Source organism: Nerophis lumbriciformis, linkage group LG15, assembly GCF_033978685.3.
Source record: "Nerophis lumbriciformis linkage group LG15, RoL_Nlum_v2.1, whole genome shotgun sequence".
Lineage (NCBI taxonomy): Eukaryota > Metazoa > Chordata > Actinopteri > Syngnathiformes > Syngnathidae > Nerophis > Nerophis lumbriciformis.
Window position 1 is genome coordinate 30,997,017 of NC_084562.2, and position 21,824 is coordinate 31,018,840.

Consider the following 21,824-nt stretch of genomic DNA (forward strand, 5'->3'; position numbering starts at 1 on the left):
CTCCATCTGGAATATTCACAAATATATAATTGATCATAATAGAGAACCAGGTCAGGCTCACAACACTTCCTTGAGGTGTTCCATTTTCTACAGCATTACATTTAGACACCTGGACACCAACCAAAACTTGAATGGATCGATCCTTCAAAAATGTTCTGACCCAATCAAAACTTTTGCCCCCAATTCTTATAGCATGTAACTTAATCACCAGGCCGTCTCTTCAAAGCATATCATATGCTTTCTCCGCATCAAAGAATACCGCACATACGGATTTTTTATTCACCTGAGCTCTTCTTACATCATCTTCTAGACACACAGTTGGATCCATAGTTTGTCTGCCTTTTCGAAACCCGCTTTGATATGGATCAAACATACCCCTTGTTTCTAATATGTACAGAAGTCTCATTGATCATACGCTCCATAATCTCACAAATGTTTGACGTCAGAGCTATGGGTCTATAACATCCTGGTTTACTGGCATCTTTTCCTGGTTTATATGTAGGAACTATGAGTGCTTATTTCCAGCTTGTGGGCAAATATCTTACATCCCATACCTTATTAATTACATACAAACTCTTTTTGAGGCACCCATTGCTCAGATTTTTCATCATACTATATGTTACTTCATCAATTCCTGTGGCAGTTTGTTTTGCCTTGTTCAATAAATATTGCAATTCCTTTAGTGTAAAAGGAGCATTCTCGGGTCCATCAAAATCTGATATTCAATCAATCAATCAATCAATGTTTATTTATATAGCCCTAAATCACAAGTGTCTCAAAGGGCTATATTATACAAAACGCTTCGCTATTTTCCAATTTAGTTTTCTGTCAGACTTGTTTTTTTTTGCTCATTCAAATTCTCAGAACTGTGAACCTTAGCAAAAGTCTCTACCAATAATTCAGCCTTCTCTTTATCATTCACTGGAGTCACTCTTCCATCACTGAGAACAGGAAGGGTCCGATTTGTCCTATCCCCACCCATCTTTCTAACCACACACCATACTTGTGTAATATTAATTTTGCTCCCAATAGAATCACAATAGTCTTTCCAATATTCCCTTTTAGCTAGTCTTATCGTTCTCCTGACCACATAGCCTGAGCTTGCCAATACTGAATCAGATGCTGAAAATGATGTGTCCTTTTTACCAATTTAAATGCCTTGTTCCTTCTTTTAATAGCTACCTTGCTGGCCTCATTCCACCACGGTACAATCTTCTTGCTTGTACTTCCCTTACTCTTCGGGATCACTTCTGCAGCAGCTAGCAGAATACCCTGCTTTATTTTACAATGAAGATCTACTATTGTGACTTCAATGTCAACATCAATTTCTTCAAATGACTTTTCTCTAACTGCCGTAAACTTTTCCAAATTTGCTTCTCCAAACACCCATCTTCTTCTCCCACTTTCTCAAATTTCTGGCACAACGATATGTAACTTACACCAAACTGGATAATGGTCACTTCCAATGGTCTTTTCTTTTTCCTGTGACCAATCGCAGCTTGCTGCAATACTACTTGACACCAAAGTAAGATCAAGCACTGACTCTTTACCTGAATCAACATTAACCCTTGTAGGACTACCATTTAAACAAACAAGACACTTCTCATTCATCAACTCCTCAATCGTAATGTCATTAGCATCTATTCGATCACTCCCCCATACCCCACTATGACTATTAAAGTCCCTACACCATAATACAGCTCCATCTTGCCACTCTATTTCCTGCAGTTTGTTTATCTCCAACTGTTTTTACAAGGATTATAGTAATTTATAATGACAAACACTCTCTTACCCATCTATATTTTAGTCACAATATACTCCTGCTCCTTCCCCAAAAGCCATAACACAGTACAACGTATCTTGTTTTATAAACGTCACACATCCTCCACCAGTTCCCTGTGCCCTATCACATCTAACAGATACATATCCATTAATAACAAAGTCAACCATGATTCCTGAATACATATCATGTCAGGTTTTTCCAACTCTACTATCAATAAACTGTTTGAATTATTAGACTTAGACTTAGACTTCCTTTTTATTGTCATTCAAATTTGAACTTTACAGCACAGATAAGAACAACATTTCGTTACAAAAGCTCATGGTAGTGCAGGATAAAAAAGCAATTAGGTGCATATATAAATAAATAAATGTATATATATATATATATAAAATAAATAAATGTATATAAATATATATAAATAGGTAAATAAATAGATTACTGTACAGATAAATATATTGCACTTTTTCACATGCGTCCACGTTTATGGATGTATGTTATATTGTCTTTTTTATTCCAGCGAGTTAATCCATTTTGGGGGGAGTTGAGGGGATAATTTAATTATGATGCGTTCAAGAGTCTTACGGCCTGAGGGAAGAAGCTGTTAGAGAACCTGGAGGTTCTGCTTCGGAGGCTGGAGAACCTCTTTCTAGAGTCCAGCAGTGAAAACAGTCCTTGGTGGGGGTGGGAGGAGTCTTTGCAGATTTTCTGAGCCCTGGTCAGGCAGCGGCTTTTTGCGATCTCCTGGATAGGAGGAAGAGGAGTCCTGATGATCTTTTCCGCTGTCCTCATCACTCTCTGCAAAGACTTCTAGTCTGAGGCATTGCAGGCTCCAGTCCAGACAGAGATGCTGTTGGTCAGCAGGCTCTCCATCGTGCCTCTGTAGAATGTGGTGAGAATGGGGGGAGGGAGCTGTGCTCTTTTCATCCGACGCAAAAAGTGCATGCGTTGCTGAGTTCTTTTTACAAGAGCTCCGGTGTGTAGGGACCAGGTTATATTGTCAGTTATCTGCACCCCCAGGAACTTGGTGCTGCTTACCATCTCCACCGCTGTGCCGTTGATGTAGAGTGGAGCGTGGCTGGACTGGTACTTCCTGAAGTCAACGATGAACTCCTTGGTCTTGTTGACATTCAGGACCAGGTTGTTGGTTCTGCGCCAGTCAACCAGATGTTTCACCTCCTCCCTGTAGTCCATGTCATTGTTGTCACGGATGAGGCCCACTACTGTCGTGTCATCCGCATACTTCCCAATATGGTTAGTAGTGGACCTGGCGCAGCAGTCATGAGTCATCAACGTGAACAGCAGCGGACTCAGGACGCAGCCCTGGGTGGAGCCAGTGCTCAGGGAGATGGCACTGGAGGTGTTGTCACCTTCCTCACAGACAGACTGGGGTCTGTCTGTGAGGAAGTCAAGCAGCCAGTTGCATAAGGGGGTACTGAATCCAAGGGGGGCCAGTTTGCTCACCAAGTGCTGCGGGATGATGGTGTTGAGTGCTGTTGTTCAGGAACAACATCCGCACGTGTGTGTCCTTTCCTTCCAGATGTTCTAGGCTCAGGTGGAGTGCAGAGGAGATGGCGTCCTCTGTGGAGTGGTTAGGGCGATAAGCAAACTGGTATGGGTCGAATGTGGGGGGGAAGTCTGGAGACAATATATTCCTTTACCGGCCTCTCAAAGCACTTCATTATGATGGGGGTGAGTGCAACGGGGGGAATCATTGAGGGAGGAGATTATGGGTTTTTTAGGCACTGGAATGGTTGTGGCCGTCTTAAAACATGATGGTACCACAGCCTGGGTCAGCGAGATGTTGAAGATGTCTGTAAGAACCCCGGCCAGCTGGTCTGCACATCCCTTAAGCACCTTGCCCAGAATGTCATCAGGTCCCGGTGCTTTTCCTCAGAGTTTTCCGGACATCCGCTATATCCAGGTTGAGCGACTGCTCATCAGGGCGAGGGATGGATTTTCTCGCCGGAGTGGTGTTTAGTGCCTCAAACCTTGCAAAGTAGTTGTTAAGGTCATCTAGGAAGCTGATACTGTTGTCACAGGGACAGGGGGCAGCTTTATAGTCCGTGATGACCTGTATGCCCTGCCACATTCGTCTAGTGCAGTGGTTCTTAACCTTGTTGGAGGTACCGAACCCTACCAGTTTCATATGCACATTCACCGAACCCTTCTTTAGTCAAAAATAAAATGTTTATTTTTTATTTTTTTCAAATTCAAGACAAAGTTATATTTTTTTACTAGTGCACAAAATGAACCGTGCATGAACATCACCTTGTTTAAAGAACAAAACCAACACAGTGCATGAACTCACAACAAATTACACACTTGATTGGGGGGTATCCATAATACTTAAACTTGGACTTCCTTTTTATTGTTTTCCAAATTGTAACTTTATAGTACAGATAGGCAGATAGGGAGAAGTTTTTATTTACACGATTGATTGATTGATTGATTAATTGAATGAAACTTTTATTTGTAGATTGCACAGTACAGTACATATTCCGTACAATTGACCACTAAATGGTAACACCCGAATATGTTTTTCAACTAGTTTAATTAAGTCGTGGGGTGGCCGGGGGCTGGCCTCGCCGCGCTCTCCGGGGGTGGGGGGTGGGCTCGTGGGGGCCCGGTTGCCGGTGGGGCGGGGGCGGTCTTCCCGTCCGGTTACGGGGAGTCTCTGGGTCCCTCGGGCGGGGCGTCTCGCCTTTCTGCCCGTGTGGGGTGTGGTCTCTCGCTGGCTTGGGGTCTGGCTGTCCCCTGCTTTTCTCGTGCCCTGTCCTCTGCCGGGTGTGTCTGTCTGCGGCCTGCTGCTGGCCCTTGTGGGCGGTACGGTGGGTCGGGCTCTGGGGTTCCTGTCGCTGGCCGGCTTGGCTGCGTGGGGGCGGTGGTCCCTGTTTCCCTGGGCACCACGCCTCCTGTTTGTGGGTTGGGCTCTCGGGGGTGATGGGCCCGTGCTCTGGCTCCCACGCACTCTGGGAGTCGAATGTATTGTACATGCAAATTCACATATGCTCACATACGTACATAGTAGAGATGCGCGGTTTGCGGACACAACCGCGGAGTCCGCGGATTATCCGCGGATCGGGCGGATGAAATTAAAAAAACTAAGATTTTATCCGCTCGCGGGTCGGGTCGGGCGGATTAATTTTTTTTTTTTTTTTTTTTTTTTTTTGCGGGTGGCAGTTAAACCAATTCGGAAATATATATACATAGTTAAATGTTGTTGCCCACATACGAAAAACGAGCAGGCACCTGCAGCATATGCCACAACAGAAGAAAAAAAAAGAAAAGAGATGGACACTTTTACGAAGCGGAGAAGGGACGCCTCGCCGGGGTCCGGGACCGAGGCCCCTTCCCCCGAGAGGGCCCCACCGGGAGCCGTAGCTGAGGCGATCCGCGAGAAGGGCCCGACGCACGTCCAGGGTCACTACCGCGCCCACCGCACCGACACCCCGCCTCGTCCGCTTTCGCCGCGGCCGGCGTCACGCGCAGCAGGTAAGCAGCTTACCTGCCGCCACCCCCGTGGCCGGGGGCTCGTAACATGGGTCACTCCGCGCGCTCCGCCCGCGCAGCTTACCTGCTTGCCACCCCTGTTGCCGGGGGCGCGTAACAGGGGTCACTCCGCGCGTAGTGCGCTCATGAAAGGGGTGGGGCTCACCCTGGTTGATATAGAGAGCAGGACGGTGGCCATGGAAGTTGGAACCCGCTAAGGAGTGTGTAACAACCCACCTGCCGAATCAACTAGCCTTGAAAATGGATGGCGCTGGAGCGTGGGCCCATATCTGGCCGTCGCCGGCAGCGAGACGCGCTTGGAGGTGCGCTCAGCGCGGCTCCCATACGATTGCGCACTGGTGTGCGTCTGGGTCGTGACAGCGTGGCACGCGAATGTCTGTGCATTGGATCAGTCTCCTTTCTTTAACAGGCAAAAGCTTTATAACCTCACCATACCTGCCAAGTTTTAAATCAGAAAAACCTAGTAGCCAGGGTCCAAGGGCCGCAGGCCCCGGTAGGTCCAGGACAAAGTCCTGGTGGAGGGTTCAGGGCTTCGCCCCCCGACGCAAAATGACTATTAGCATTCAGACAGGTTAAAATGTTGCTAAAACCATCACTTTTCTATCAGTCACAGTGACTTTTCAAAACAAAAATATTACAGCAAAAATCATATGGGTTGATTGACATGTTTATTCTGTAAGCTAACTTCAATAGTTTGAAATTATTTTGACAGTTAATGCCAGTTATCCTGTCAACCTTTCACAAGACTTCAATTTGTTAATTGAAAGTATAAATAGTATAAACACTTTTTACAGTATGTCGTGCTGTGAAATACAGCCGACAGGATTGCGCATGCATGGTGCAGGAGAACAAAGGACTTCTTTCATTTAAAGTTTGTGATAAACCATCAAACTCATTCGTTAAAAGGACTCTATAGTAATATAAAGCGAATTTTTCTGGACATTATCATGCAAGAAAAGTTTATTTTTGGGATCGCGATCACCGCGTAATGATTTTTAAAGGTTGCATTACATTATTAACTGTCCCATGTGATCAGCCAGTGCGATTGGAAGTCCATGCTCAATTATTGCCTCCGTAAATAAAACTTCGGCATTTATCACATCCAAAGAATCTGTTTGGGCGACGAAAAACGTTGAAAGTTTTCCACTTGTATCGCTAGCAACGGCATTAGACTTGTGTTTTTTTGTCCCAACGTGGTCTTTTACATCGCTAATTCCTCCGTGTCCGATCGAAAAATCTTGTCTGCACAAGGTGCAATTCGCGTAGTTTTCACCCTTTTTTTAAATTTTTTTTATTAATATTAGATATATAACAACGGGCGGATGGTGGGCGGGTGCAGTTCTAATCAAACGTTACATCGGGTGGATGGCGGATGGTTGACGACTTTCTGACGCGGTTGCGGATGAAATAATTGCCTATCCGCGCATCTCTAGTACATAGGTACCTACGCTCCCACATACATACACAAATACAGTACATATTTATCTACCTAATGTTCGTACATCCACACGCACATTCAATATACAAACATACACATACACATACTGTACATATACATTCACTGTACAAACACATATACACATTCTGTACATATACATTCATTGTACAAACACATATACACATTCTGTACATATACAAGTACATATGCATACTTACACTCATGCACATAATCACGTTTCATCAAACATACATTAACGTTGTTGCCCTAGGGTAAACTGGGTGTAACACATGGCACACTGACAAAGCTTAACCTATTGTGACTATAACAATCTACAAGGTTAATGTAGGTTGCTTCTCTTTCTCCCCCTCCATTTTTCTGCATTCTTTCGTATCTCAAGTTATCATTACGTATATGTATTGTTGCATTTAAACAACTGTATTGTTGATAATAAAGGTAAATTATTGGTATTGTTCATTATCAATAGCGCTATTTCTATTGGTATTTGTATTGATCCATTTGTAGTGTAATAATGCTCATTGTCATTTCTGTATTATTTTTTATTTTTCGCTAACTGCTTATTTGCTATTACTTTTACCATCATATTTGTACATGTCATATTTGCTGATGTTGCTCTATTGTTGTTGTTGTTGTTGTTTGCTGTTGTTGTTTTTGTCTCTCTGTCTAATCCCCCTCTTGTCCCCACAATTTCCCCCTCTGTCTTCTTTTTTTTTCTCTTTCTATCCCCTCCTGCTCCGGCCCGGCTGCACTAAATGATAATATAAATACATTTAATAAAGTCAAATACAAATAAGGCAACAAGAGAAGTATCCTACACTTCTCTTTTGTAAAGTAAATCTGAACAGCCGACATGGGCATCTACATCAACTATATGATTTGCCTGAGAAGCTGGACAGGACACAAAAAAAAAAAAAAAAAAAAAAAAGTTTAATTAAGTCGGGGTCCACGTTAATCAATTCATGAGTCTGGTGTGTCTTGACCGCTGCGGAGGAGGCTCTGCCGAACCCCTGAGGCCGACTCACCGAACCCCTAGGGTTCGATCGAACCCAGGTTAAGAACCACTGGTCTAGTGTTTGTAGGGTTTTGGAAGAAGTCCTGCACTTTCTGACTGTGAGCACGCTTTGTAACCTAAAAGCACGGTTCAGGTTAGCTCTGGCTGATTTTAATGCCACCATGTCGCCAGACTTGAAAGCCTAGTTCCGAGCCTTCAGCATTGCACGTACCTCACTGTTCATCCAGGGTTTCTCGTTGGCCCGTGTGGGGATGTTCTTGATCCCACTGACATTATTGACCATTTGCAATCAAACTCCTAGCAATCCAATGGCGAATGAGCATGAGTGTTGTTAATATTTAGTAGCTCGCAATACATCATTGATCTCCTCCCATTTTAAGCCTAGCATATACAAATGCTGCTCTGCTGCCTTTACCACAACCTGGATTATTTCAGTTTTGGACTTGATCTCATGTGTTGCATTTATGACACCAGCAATAAATACCACTATTTTCTTCTTCTCAACACATACTTTACTTCTTTCCAAAAGTTTTTATTGCACATTAACAGGGTCATCTATTTTCTGCCTTTCCAATGTTTTAACTTCCTCTGCATATATGACACTTTAGTCTATACTTGCCAACCTTGAGACCTCCGATTTCGGGAAGTGGGGGAGTGGTTGGGGGCGTGGTTAAGAAGGGAGGAGTATATTTACAGCTAGAATTCACCATGTCAAGTATTTCATATATATATATATATATATATATATATATATATATATATATATATATATATATATATATATATATATATAAGAAATACTTGACTTTCAGTGAATTTCAGTGTTCATTTATTTACACATATACACACACATAACACTCATCTACGCATTGTTGTACTTGAAAGTGCAATGCTTTGCAGCCAGAAGCACAGCTTTTGAAGGAGCATAGGTGTGGGCAGCATCTGTGAAATTTAATTTGCAGGAAAGAAGTGAGTTAAGGGTTGAATTGTCCATCCTTGTTCTATTCTCTGTCACTATTTTTCTAACCATGTTGAACACCCTCTCTGATGATGCATTGCTGTGTGGCACGCACAAAAGTGCTTTCATCAAATGCACTAGAGTCTGGTATCTTCCATCTCTCCCGAGCATGGCTCAAAACCGGTCAATCCTTGCTTCCTGAGGAAGATCTTCACTGCCAAGCAATGTTCCCTCTAATTGTTCATGTGTCTGAGCAAACACAAAAACTCCCTGAGCATCGGAGGGTTGCTGGTTACTGGGGTTCAATCCCCACCTTCTACCATCCTAGTCACGTCCGTTGTGTCCTTGGGCAAGACACTTCACCCTTGCTCCTGATGGCTGCTGGTTAGCGCCTTGCATGGCAGCTCCCGCCATCAGTGTGTGAATGTGTGTGTGAATGGGTGAATGTGGAAATACTGTCAAAGCGCTTTGAGTACCTTGAAGGTAGAAAAGCGCTATACAAGTATAACCCATTTATCATTTATTATTTTATCAAACGTGGCAATACCAGCAGCACACCTGCTAAACCCAATCTTTTATAATAACACTCAAATGAGAGGAGTCATTTTCATGAGATTATTTAGTAATATTAGTGATTTGGCCCACTTGTAATGAAAATAAAAGAAATCTTCTTTTTCATAAGCTATGGATTAGTACTGTACAATATGTCTGGGTGGGGGTCATTTGTACCTCTTTCAGAGATCACATTTTGTTCCCCTTAAACATCCTCATGTTGCACAATGAAATGTAAGCATAGGATGAAGTGTGCATTCCTGTAACTTTCTCTAGTAACAGCATTCCATGATTAATATCAATAAATTAACATGAATAATAAATGACAGTAGAATAAGCACATGTATGACTGAGGAGTCATAGTGTAACTTTGTGTGGTGTTTGAGTTGTCCGACTTTTTGTGTTGCCATTAACGCACCAGTGGCTTAGTGGTATGCATGTTGGTGACAGATGGCAAGTTGGTTTTGGCCTGGTTTGTACGGCAGAAAATGACTAGTTTTTCGAGATAGAAGTTTTTACTCATGTTTTTGGTGTGGTTATGGCCGAATATAAACAGTTTTGCTCAATAAAGTGATCGATATAATTCCTGTCACCGAAGCATCTCGATAGACGTTCCAATAATTGAACAGTGTTCAATTGAACGGTGTTGACGAACACCGTTAGGGCCGCTTGTTGTCACTGTCACTCAGAGTTGCATAGCCAAATTATACAGAATAAATGTGTTTATTTTGTTTAGAATTCAGATGGGTTTGATTTGGTGCGTGGCATATATTTGCTGTGCGCAGCGGACACTTCAGCAGTGCGCAATTGCGCAGGCGCGCACCTTAGAGGGAACGCTGTGTCAAGCACTTGGTACTCCACTACTTCTTCCCGGAGGCTATGCAGGTCCAATCGCAGCTGCGGCTTGGAACTTACAAGCGTATTTCTTCATCTTACTCGCCATGGCTGTATCTTCCTCGTTCTTCTGCTTCGTCTCCTTGTTGTGTGTGCAGTTGTGCACTCTCTGAAAGCCGTAGCTATTATAACGTGATTGAGCAGGCACGCTGTTTATATCGTGGGAAAGCGGACGTGAAAACAGGCTGTCGACACGTCACTCAGGTCCGCATGGAGCTGGAGGGGGCGTGGCCTCCAGCTCCGGCTGAAAATCGGGAGATTTTCGGGAGAATATTTGTCACGGGAGGTTTTCGGGAGAGGCGCTGAATTTCGGGAGTCTCCCGTAAAATTCGTGAGGGTTGGCAAGTATGCTTTAGTCTTCACTTTTATTTGCTGCACCTCCACTTCTCTTTTCATTGCTTCACATTTCCAATAGTTCAACACTGTAATCCCCTCCACAATTACAACACTTTGGTTTGATTCCCTCGCCACACTTGCCACACTCATGCTGTTCACTACAGCGTGCACATCTTAGCTGACCTTTACAAAACTTTGCAATGTGCCCAAACTCCTGGCATCAATGGCATCTCATAGGTTTAAGAATAAACTCTCTCACATCATACTTCACAAGACCAAAAAACACCTCTTGAGGCATTTCCTTTGCCTCAAACTCAACCATTCACATTTTCTGTTTCCAATTTATCAGCTTCTCTCATTATTCTACAAGCAGTTTTAACAGTTGTATTCCTCCTTCTAATCTATTCCACAAGTTCTTTCATGTTGACCTTCACAGGGATCACAGTTACTATATGCCTCTGCAAACATTTTGCTTTTTCTCAACAACTTTCAACACTTTGTCCCCCTTAACCTTTTCCACATTTGTCAACACTTCAGCCTACCTGCTGCACAGAATCACAATCAATAAGCAAATTTCCATCAGTAAGAACTTTCACAAAGTTAACCTCCACAATGTTATCCTTTATAATCCTAGTCAGTCACAGGGGATCTGCCTTTTTCAACCTTAATTCTCCCTAAAAACGATCAACGATCATTGACTTTTCACCATCATCCTCACTATCATTTGTATCATTGCAACTGCTACCACCACTATTTTCTTTCTTTCGCTTACTCGTTTTACCAAATCAATTGTACATATCAAATTATAAGTTATTAACACTTTTAACTGTTAACTTATTTTATCTACATTTATGAGTCTTGCGTCAGATCTTATGGCTCAAATATACACAAATTAACTCCTAGGTCACCCCACATGTACACAGAAAACATGAAGGACATTTAAAATACACAAATAAGAAGATTAAATACAAGAATGAAATAAAAACAATAATATTAAAAAGAAAACAAATCTTTATGTGAGCTACTTCTTGGAGACAATTACATCTAAAATTGTGTCCCACCATCCTGTCACAGGAGTCATTAGAATAGTACAAAGAGCGTAATTTTTGTTGCAAAACATATTTTGTTCTATTTATTATCTAAAGTATTCTTTGCCACCTTATGTTGTATATTTGTATCATTCATCATTATTTTAGTTTTACTTAGATTCTATTTTTATCAAACCATCTCTTTAATGAAATAATTTCTTATTATTATTATTAGGGACGGCGTGGCGCAGTGGAAGAATGGCCGTGCGCGACCCGAGGGTCCCTGGTTCAATCCCCACCTAGTACCAACCTCGTCATGTCCGTTGTGTCCTGAGCAAGACACTTCACCCTTGCTCCTGATGGGTGTTGGTTAGCGCCTTGCATGGCAGCTCCCTCCATCAGTGTGTGAATGTGTGTGTGAATGGGTAAATGTGGAAGTAGTGTCAAAGCGCTTTGAGTACCTTGAAGGTAGAAAAGCGCTATACAAGTACAACCCATTTATCATTTATTTATTATTTTTAGACTTATATAGACATATGTAGGCTACTATATCTATTAATCTAAGTTTTTGTTTGTTGTATTTTTCTGTAAATTGCCCATTCTGTAATTTGTTGCTTTAATTTGATTTAAAATGCATTATTTTGTTTCCCATACCTAAGAAGTTACCTTGCCAGTGATTGCACTTTGCAGAAGGATATCGACAACAGAATTTGTGCTGCACATTCGGCATTCGGGAGTGTCTTCCGAAACCATAACCTGCGTTTCCATACAAAAATCATGGTGTTCCGAGCCGTCATTCTTTCTACCCTTTTGTACGGCTCTGAGGTGCGGGTTTTGTATAGGCGGGATCTGAAAAAGCTGGAGCGTTTCTAACAGCAGAAACTTCATGCAATCCTGAATATCAAATGGCAAGACTTTGTCACAAATGAGTATGTCCTTCTCCGAGCTAACCTCCCTAGCATAAAGGCAAATAAAGCACGACACCACCTCCACTGGACAGGACATGTCAGAGGAATGCCCACAACCCGACTCCCTCGTCAGATCCTGTTCTCGCAACTTGTATCCGGCGCAAGACCCCGGGGAGCCGCACTGAGTGGAGGCATAGTCTCATTCAAGGAACAGACTGCATGGAAAGTGAACAACGTTGTGTGGCAGAGGCCAAGAGAGAATAACGCAAAGGATGACTTCTTTTTCCCCGCTCTCTACCCACACTTCCCTGTAATAAGTGTGTCCATCTCTTCTGCTCTGCCTTGGGCTTGAGCAGCCACATCAGACATCATCACCCCACAAAAAGCAATAATTGAGACTCAAATGATCTGATAAATGATTACTATCTCACCGACACAAGCAATTGCCTGGTATTATACCTATAATTGAAGATTTTGTTTGTTGTTGTTTTCTGTAAATTGGCCATTCTGTAATTTGTTGGCTGAATTGGATTCAAAATGTGTTATTTTGGAAATGAAAGGAAAAGAAAATGGATGGATGGATGTTTGCATATTCTATGTTGCAATTTTCTTCAACCAACTCTAGTGAGAGGGGATGATGCCCTCTAGTGGTACAATTCATCTGCTCTACATTCAATCCAATCCAATCCACTTTATTTAAACAACAAAATGTTTCCAAAGTACTGCACAACAATATTGTTATCAGCAATCCATCCATCCATCCATTTTCTACCGCTTGTCCTTGTCAGGGTCGGTGGGGTGCTGGAGCCTTTCTCAGCTGCATTCGGGCGGAAGGCAGAGTACACCCTGGACAAGTCGTCACCTCGTTGCAGGGCCAACACAGATAGACAAACAATCCATCCATCCATCAATCCATTTTCTTACGCTTATCCCTTTCGGGGTCGCGAGTGGTCTGGAGCCTATCCCAGCTGCACATGGGCAGAAGGCAGGGTAAACTCTGGACAAGTCGCCGTGGTTCTCAAACTTTTATTTAACTAACTAACTGCCACCTCAGAATAAAACATGGCTCTCCAAGTACCACCATAGTGATCAACATTGAAATACAATAGCGTATTAGGCCTGAGTATTCATTAAAAGCAAGACAGAGGTTTTATTTAAGTATATTTATCATTTTGGCTACTGCAACATTACATACGTGTAACTATAGGAAGAAAAAAAACATTGTACAGTTAGATCCAGCGTACCACAACAAGTGGTACACAGTTAGAGGATCACTGACTGTTGGTCTATTTTAATCTCAAAAGGCGGTACTTTTTTATTTTTTTATTAATCAATCCAACAAAACAATACACAGCAATACCATAATAATGCAATTCCAATTCCAAAACCAAACCCGACCCAGCAACATTCAGAATAGCAATAAAAAGAGCAATTGAGAGGAGACACAAACATGACACAAAACAATGTAAAAGCAGTCAAAAAAAATGTAATATTATGAACAACAGTATCAATAATAGTAACAATTTCAACATAGCAGTGATTAAAGGCCTACTGAAATGCGATTTTCTTATTTAAACGGGGATAGCAGGTCCATTCTATGTGTCATACTTGATCATTTCGCGATATTGCCATATTTTTGCTGAAAGGATTTAGTAGAGAATATCGACGATAAAGTTCACAACTTTTGGTCGCTGATAAAAAAAGCCTTGCCTGTACCGGAAGTAGCAGACGAGTAGCGTGACGTCACAGGTTGTGGAGCTCCTCACATCCACACATTGTTACAATCATGGCCACCAGCAGCGAGAGCCATTCGGACCGAGAAAGCGACGATTTCCCCATTAATTTGAGCCAGGATGAAAGATTTGTGGATGAGGAAAGTGAGAGTGAAGGACTAGAGGGCAGTGGGAGCCATTCAGATAGGGAAGATGCTGTGAGAGGCGGGTGGGACCTGATATTCAGCTGGGAATGACTAAAACAGTAAATAAACACAAGACATATATATACTCTATTAGCCACAACACAACCAGGCTTATATTTAATATGCCACAAATTAATCCCGCATAACAAACACCTCCCCCCTCCCGTCCATATAACCCGCCAATACAACTCAAACACCTGCACAACACACTCAATCCCACAGCCCAAAGTACCGTTCACCTCCCCAAAGTTCATACAGCACATATATTTCCCCAAAGTCCCCAAAGTTACGTACGTGAGACTTTTTGAGACTTTTATTAGTAGGTTGCACAGTGAAGTACATATTCCGTACAATTGATCACTAAATGGTAACACCCCAATAAGTTTTTCAACTTGTTTAAGTCGGGGTCCACTTAAATTGATTCATGATACAGATCTTCTTTGGCAGCTTAGTCACAGATGACCATGCTAATTTACGCTCTTGTGTCAGACACTTATTTCAATTTGATGTTTATTTTTTTATTTAATTTATTTTAAATGTTTTAAATTTTGTAATGGTACTTTAATTATTATTAAGTTTATTTATTCATTTTTTTAATTTAAATCGTTTTGTCATCCTGTTTTAGTCAAATATTAGTAATATCTTTTCAGTTTTAATGTGTGTTGTAATTATACAATGTACATATTTAATTCTAACTTTCACATTCTAATTTGATGTTTTGTTGATACGGTACATTCATGTTTGTTGACAACGCCTAGCATGGCTGTACAAGCCAATTCTTGAGTGACAGTCCCTGTTGCACTTAGTGCAAACATGTGTAGAGACTTCCTCCCGCTCCTGCTGTGCGATGGTATTTGCAGTACGTTTCCTCCTGTCTCTCTTCTCCTCTGCGAGCTGGCCTCTCCTCAAATCAGCCTCTGCGATACCCCGTCTCACCGCTTGACGCCAGACATTTCGGTTTTCCGCCTGTATCTCCCAGCTGTCTAGAGGAATATTACACGCCTTCAGATCTCTCTTGCATGCGTCCTTGAACCGGAGGGAGGGACGGCCAACACGTCTGGAACCAGCAGCCAGTTGTCCATACATAATGTCCTTGGGCAGCCGTCCGTCCTCCATCCGCCGAACATGTCCCAGCCATCGAAGACGGCGCTGGCTAAGAAGAGAGTTCATGCTATGGATATTAGCACGCTGAAGAATGACACTGTGTGGAATATAGTCCTGCCAACCAATACCAAGGATACGTTTGATGCACCGCATGTGGAAAGCGTTTAGTCGACGCTCTTGTCTCATGTAAGTAGTCCAGGTCTCGCTTCCGTAGAGTAAAGTGCTGAGAACGCAGGCCTGATAAACTCGGATCTTTGTATGTTGAGAAAGAGCGTTGTTTTCCCATACTCGCTTTGCTAGTTTAGCCATGATGGTATTTGCCTTTCCCAGCCTCCTGTCAAGTTCAACATCAAGCGAGAGTTTATTGCTGATTGTCGAGCCTAGGTATATAAAATGATCTACTACTTCTAAAGTGACACCATTCATCTTGATAGCAGGATTTGCAGCACCTTGAACACTGACATTGGTTTTCTGCAGGCTAACTGTAAGTCCAAACTGTTCACAAGCATTCGCAAAACAGTCACTTAGACATTGTAAGGCTTCTTTGGTGTTGGCAACAAGAGCAGCATCGTCTGCAAAAAACATCTCTCGGATTAACACTGACCTCCTTTTGGTTTTCGCACGTAATCTTGCCAGATTGAACAATTTGCCGTCAGACCGTGTGTGTAGATAGACACCCTCAATGGATGTGTCAAAAGCGTAGGGCAGGAGTATAGAGATGAATATTCCAAAAAGAGTTGGTGCTAAGACGCAGCCCTGCTTAACACCACTCTTGATAGAGAAGGAGTCCGAACAAGATCCATCATACAAGACTGTTCCCTTCATGTTGGAATGGAAATAAATCGACATGCTGAGTAGTTTTGGAGGACATCCAATCTTTTGTTGTAGCTTGAATAGGCCCTTCCTGCTGACAAGATCGAAAGCCTTAGTTAGATCTATGAACATCATGTAAAGAGGTTGACCTTGTTCTCTACTCTTCTCTTGAATCTGCCTGACTGAAAATATCATGTCGGTCGTCAATCTTCCAGCCCTGAAACCACATTGGGATTCAGGATAGATACGATCTGCAAGTATCTGTAGCCTGTTTAGGATTATGCGTGCATAAACTTTTCCAACATTGTTCAAGAGAGAAATTCCTCTATAGCTATTGCAGTCACTTTATTCTTATAAAGTGACACAATAGTGGCATCACGCATGTCCTGAGGTACTCCTTCTTCCTCCCAGCAAAGACACAGTAATTGGTACAGCGGTTTAAGCAGGCCAGGCTTCCCTTGCTTGATAGCTTTAGGTGGAATGTTATCGTTACCTGGTGCTTTGTCAGATGGAAATGAATCAATAGCTTTTTCAATATATACAGATATATACTATCATATATACTATCATCATAATACAGTCATCACACAAGATAATGATCAGGGTGTATACATTGAATTATTTACGTGACATGCACATAGCGGCACGCACGAACGGGCAAGCGATCAAATGTTTGGAAGCGTACTCACGGTACCGTGTCTGCGTATCCAACTCAAAGTCCTCCTGGTAAGAGTCTCTGTTGTCCCAGTTCTCCACAGGCCAATGGTAAAGATTGACTGTCATCTTTCGGGAATGTAAACAATGAAACACCGGCCGTGTTTGTGTTGCTAAAGTCGGCCGCAATACACCGCTTCCCACCTACAGCTTTCTTCTTTGCTGTCTCCATTGTTCATTGACCAAATTGCAAAAGATTCACCAACACAGATGTCCAGAATACTGTGGAATTTTGCGATGAAACAGACGACTTAATAGCTGGCCATCATGCTGTCTCAAAATGTCCTCCACAATCCGCAACGTCACGCGCTGACGTCATCATACCGAGACGTTTTCAGCAGGATATTTCGCGCGAAATTTAAAATTGCACTTTAGTAAGCTAACCCGGCCGTATTGGCATGTGTTGCAATGTTAAAATTTCATCATTGATGTATAAACTATCAGACTGTGTGGTCGGTAGTAGTGGGTTTCAGTAGGCCTTTAAAAATCCCTCATTGACATTATCATTACAGACATTTATAAAAATAAAAAAAAGAACAATAGTGTCACAGTAGCTTACACTTGCATTGCATCTCATAAGCTTGACAACACACTGTGTCTAATCATTCCACAAAAATAAAGTCATTTTTTGGTTAATTTAATAGCAAATAACAAATTTAAATAATGGATCCCATATTCCAATACATGACTCATTATTATCTAAACTAAATGCAGTTTTTTTTCTACTTATATCATCTGCATAGCTTCTGTGTACCAGTCAGTATGAGTTGGACTATCAACATCTATCCATTTTTTTAATATTACCCTTTTTGTTATGATGCATATTGAAAGAAATACATTTTTACTCTTTGATGACAATTTACTAAATTGATGGAGATCCCCAAGAATACAAGTTTGCAGTGTCATTGGGATGTTTATATTAAGGAATTTTATTGCTTCTTTTGTTGTTTTCAACCATAACTCTTTTATTCTCTGACATTCCCACAATAAATGAACAAGAGTTGCCTCAGCTGCCCGACACTTCATACATAACTTGCTATCTACTACACCAATTTTAAACAGCTGAGAAGATGTAAAATACAATCTATTCAAGATCTTAAATTGAGTCAGCTTATCTTTAATGCTTCTGAAGGGCTTATTGGCATTTTTCCAAATATCATTCCGTGATATGTCTCTTTCATATAAAATGTTTAAGTCCATCATCCATTTCCGAACACATGCATCATTTGCATTTCTAGAATGGTGTTCGTTTATTATTCCATAAAATAGTTTAATTAATTTATTAATTGTATCTTGATTAAAAAGTGCATCTTCCAGTTCATGGCTATTTAAGGACATACTTTCAGAGGATATGCATTTATTTACAGCGTGTTTTAAAGAGATAAAATTAAAAAAATATTTCTGAGTTCTATTAATCAACTAAATCATTGAACTGTTAAAGGAGTTTTTATTAATAGTATGATGAGGTTTAGTAATACCTCTGTCTTTCCATGTTGTCCATTTAACCACATTTTTATTAATTATGATTATGATTAAGAAAGAACAAGAAAGTTTGATCATATTACGCCTATACTGGCTCACCTGCACTGGCTTCCTGTGCACTTAAGATGTGACTTTAAGGTTTTACTACTTACGTATAAAATACTACACGGTCTAGCTCCGTCCTATCTTGTCGATTGCATTGTACCATATGTCCCGGCAAGAAATCTGCGTTCAAAGAACTCCGGCTTATTAGTGATTCCCAGAGCCCAAAAAAAGTCTGCGGGCTATAGAGCGTTTTCTATTGGGGCTCCAGTACTATGGAATGCCCTCCCGGTAACAATTAGAGATGCTACCTCAGTAGAAGCATTTAAGTCCCATCTTAAAACTCATTTGTATACTCTAGCCTTTAAATAGCCCCCCTGTTAGACCAGTTGATCTGCCGTTTCTTTTCTTTTCTCCTCTGCTCCCCTTTTCCTTGAGGGGGGGGCACAGGTCCGGTGGCCATGGATGAAGTGCTGGCTGTCCAGAGTCGGGACCCGGGGTGGACCGCTCGCCTGTGCATCGGCTGGGAACATCTCTGCGCTGCTGACCCGTCTCCGCTCGGGATGGTGTCCTGCTGGCCCCACTATGGACTGGACTCTTACTATTATGTTGGATCCACTATGGACTGGACTCTCACAATATTATGTCAGACCCACTCGACATCCATTGCTTTCGGTCTCCCCTAGAGGGGGGGGGTTACCCACATATGCGGTCCTCTCCAAGGTTTCTCATAGTCATTCACATCGACGTCCCACTGGGGTGAGTTTTTCCTTGCCCGTATGTGGGCTTTGTACCGAGGATGTCGTTGTGGCTTGTGCAGCCCTTTGAGACACTTGTGATTTAGGGCTATATAAATAAACATTGATTGATTGATTGATTGATGATATTAGGATTGTACCAAAGTGGTTGATTGACAGATGTGATTGGGGTGATTCCAAGTATTTTCTGACACAGTTTTAGAATGTTAAAGGTGGCATCTATTGGGCTCTGCCTCAATTCATTAGGTATTTTTTTAATATAATATAAACTCCCCACATCAATGTCCAAATTCATTAACCTATTTTTGTCTAAAAAGGGGGTACTTAAAGGCACTCCATGGGGTACTTGGGATTGTAATAAATATATATATATATATATATATATGTCTTAATAAGGTTATCCAAAAAATAGTGCTTGATACCGTAGTAGAGCGCAATATATGTATGTGTGGGAAAAAAAATCACAAGACTATTTCATCTCTACAGGCCTGTTTCATGAGGGGGGGTACCCTCAATCATCAGGAGAAATCTCCTGATGATTGAGGGTACAGGCCTGTAGAGATGAAATAGTCTTGTGATTTTTTTTCCCACACAAACATATATATATATATATATATACATATATATATATATATATATATATATATATATATATATATATATATATATGTTAGTAATTATTAAAATATATTTGTATAATTTTGTCCCATTTGGCCCTCTCTCTATATATATATATATATATATATATACAGGTAAAAGCCAGTAAATTAGAATATTTTGAAAAACTTGATTTATTTCAGTAATTGCATTCAAAAGGTGTAACTTGTACATTATATTTATTCATTGCACACAGACTGATGCATTCAAATGTTTATTTCATTTAATTTTGATGATTTGAAGTGGCAACAAATGAAAATCCAAAATTCCATGTGTCACAAAATTAGAATATTACTTAAGGCTAATACAAAAAAGGGATTTTTAGAAATGTTGGCCAACTGAAAAGCATGAAAATGAAAAATATGAGCATGTACAATACTCAATACTTGGTTGGAGCTCCTTTTGCCTCAATTACTGCGTTAATGCGGCGTGGCATGGAGTCGATGAGTTTCTGGCACTGCTCAGGTGTTATGAGAGCCCAGGTTGCTCTGATAGTGGCCTTCAACTCTTCTGCGTTTTTGGGTCTGGCATTCTGCATCTTCCTTTTCACAATACCCCACAGATTTTCTATGGGGCTAAGGTCAGGGGAGTTGGCGGGCCAATTTAGAACAGAAATACCATGGTTCGTAAACCAGGCACGGGTAGATTTTGCGCTGTGTGCAGGCGCCAAGTCCTGTTGGAACTTGAAATCTCCATCTCCATAGAGCAGGTCAGCAGCAGGAAGCATGAAGTGCTCTAAAACTTGCTGGTAGACGGCTGCGTTGACCCTGGATCTCAGGAAACAGAGTGGACCGACACCAGCAGATGACATGGCACCCCAAACCATCACTGATGGTGGAAACTTTACACTAGACTTTAGGCAACTTGGATCCTGTGCCTCTCCTGTCTTCCTCCAGACTCTGGGACCTCGATTTCCAAAGGAAATGCAAAATTTGCATGGTTGGGTGATGGTTTGGGGTGCCATGTCATCTGCTGGTGTTGGTCCACTCTGTTTCCTGAGATCCAGGGTCAACGCAGCCGTCTACCAGCAAGTTTTAGAGCACTTCATGCTTCCTGCTGCTGACCTGCTCTATGGAGATGGAGATTTCAAGTTCCAACAGGACTTGGCGCCTGCACACAGCGCAAAATCTACCCGTGCCTGGTTTACGGACCATGGTATTTCTGTTCTAAATTGGCCCGCCAACTCCCCTGACCTTAGCCCCATAGAAAATCTGTGGGGTATTGTGAAAAGGAAGATGCAGAATGCCAGACCCAAAAACGCAGAAGAGTTGAAGGCCACTATCAGAGCAACCTGGGCTCTCATAACACCTGAGCAGTGCCAGAAACTCATCGACTCCATGCCACGCCGCATTAACGCAGTAATTGAGGCAAAAGGAGCTCCAACCAAGTATTGAGTATTGTACATGCTCATATTTTTCATTTTCATACTTTTCAGTTGGCCAACATTTCTAAAAATCCCTTTTTTGTATTAGCCTTAAGTAATATTCTAATTTTGTGACACACGGAATTTTGGATTTTCATTTGTTGCCACTTCAAATCATCAAAATTAAATGAAATAAACATTTGAATGCATCAGTCTGTGTGCAATGAATAAATATAATGTACAAGTTACACCTTTTGAATGCAATTACTGAAATAAATCAAGTTTTTCAAAATATTCTAATTTACTGGCTTTTACCTGTATATATATATTTGATCCCTATGGAGGGCCAAATGGAACAAAATTAAATAAATATATTTTAATAATTACTTCGTTATGGGGCGGTATGTCGTAGTGGGTAGAGCGGCCGTGCCAGAAACCTGAGGGTTGCAGGTTTGCTCCCCGCCTCTTGACATCCAAATCGCTGCCGTTGTGTCCTTGAGCAGGACACTTCACCCTTGCCGCTCAAACTGGTG